We start from the raw sequence: 2,082 nt of genomic DNA, 5'->3' as shown, positions 1-2,082 counted from the left end.
TCAGCAAATAATCTTTTCATAGGAGGCACTTTTTTTTCAACACAAGAACACTCACAAGTATACATGGACTTCACCATTTGCCAATTACAAAAATCAAATAGATCACATTACCATCAATAAAGAGAGAAGGGCTCTGAGAAATGTGATAAGTTATAGAGGAGCAGATATTGGTTATGATCATCAGCTTGTCATTGTCACACTGAAATTAAAATTAAAACCACCCAACAAAAAGATATATAGAATACATAGGTTTGATACAACTAAGATTTTACAAGAAGAGTACATTAAAGAATACACAAGTGAATATAGGAATCGATTTGCAGTCTTGAAGACTTTAAGAGACGAAGAACAGACATGAAGTTACAATGAGAAAGCCATGGATATCAAGTAATCATTAGGGTACTATAAAAAAAAAGGAGACAAAAACTAAAATTGTTTGCTGAAAGTTTTCGAGGAAGTCATAAATATTAAAAGGTAGAGCATGCAAAATATTCCAGTATAGATTGTGAGATCAAAAGAAAAGCCGAGAATGACTGGAAAGGATATTCAGACATCAAAGCAGATGAGGCTAACAAAACTATGAATTCAGGAAGTGGATATTGTGTGAAAGTTGCTCAGGATTATTGATGAAATCTCGACTGGGGCAAAGAAGAAGAACCATATGCCCATCAAAAAGAGATGGCTCTGTTATAGCATCATAAGATGAAGACAAACGTTAAATGGAACATTTTAACGAAGTTATGAATAAGAGATATGAAAGAAATAATTTAATTCATATACCTGAAGCTGGTGAAGACCTTGTTGTCTCAATGAATGAATTCAATGTATATGAAGTCAAATCTATCCTTTAAAAACCAAAGAGATGGAAAGGCCCAGGATACGATGGAATAACTCCCGAGAGGATATTGGTAGAAATGAAGTGACTTCCAGACTACTTTCAAGATTATTTTATGGAATGTGGCATGACGAGGCAAAACGTGATGAATGAAGTTAGGATTGTTGGTGAAAATAGACAAAAAAGGAGACCTGACTGATTGCAGTAATTACAGAGGCATAATACTTACGTCAGTTTTCCTGAAAATATATAGTATGCTTATTCTGAAGAGACTGGAGAGAAAGACTGTTGAAAAGCCGAGAGATGAACAAGACGGATTTACAAAAGATAAAAGTTTCACTAACCAAACTTTCATTATGAGACATGTTGTACAGCAATGTGTATAATAAAAAAAATACACTTTTGATGGCATTTATGAACTATGAAAAAGTCTTTGGTAGTATGAACCGGCCAATTTTTTTTAGCGGTCCAGCATTATGGAATTCCTCAAAAAATATATAAATTGTATTAAATCGGTTCATGAGCATAGCAAGGGCAAAGGTATTGTTAATGAAATCTTATCAAATGAATTTCCACCGAACAGCGGAGTATTCCAAGGGAATGTGTTATTACACATGTTGTTTATCCTCGTCATGGATTTTATAATGCATAGAAGAGACAGAGATGACGGAGAAGGACTGGACTGGATTGGTGATAGAAATTTAACAGACCTAAAGTATGCTGGGGGTGATGTCCTTGTTAGCAGAAAACCACAGGATTCCTAAGGCTTGTTCAACAAAATGCGTGAAATATCACACGAAGTAGGGCTGAAGATAAATTGAAGAAAGGCAGGGATAAGAACAAATTATGCAATGGGAGATGAAATATCATTGAAATTAGAAAGGATTAATGGGGTAGATTCGTTTAAGTATTTAAGAATAATAATCCCCAATACCGGGTCTTTAGAATTAGATTTTAGTGAAAGATTAAAAAAAAAGAAAAAAAAAACAAAACAATCAGACAATGCCTAGGTTAAGTAAAATTTGGAAATCAAATTGCCTGAAATAACATAAAAATCAGACTATATATCAGTTTCGTTTTAGAGAGAGGTTTCTTTCCATTTCATAGTGAAAGTAAACGTACAAACATACAAATAAAGGTTTGCAGAACAGCTACCTGGGCTGTGTTAGGTGTTTACTGGGCGGACATCCAACCTCATTAGACACTTGCCAAAAAGGGTCATTTCTGGTGACCGGTAAATTCTTGTT

Source organism: Palaemon carinicauda, chromosome 17 (genome assembly GCF_036898095.1).
Source record: "Palaemon carinicauda isolate YSFRI2023 chromosome 17, ASM3689809v2, whole genome shotgun sequence".
NCBI lineage: Eukaryota > Metazoa > Arthropoda > Malacostraca > Decapoda > Palaemonidae > Palaemon > Palaemon carinicauda.
This window is presented reverse-complemented; position numbering follows the sequence as displayed.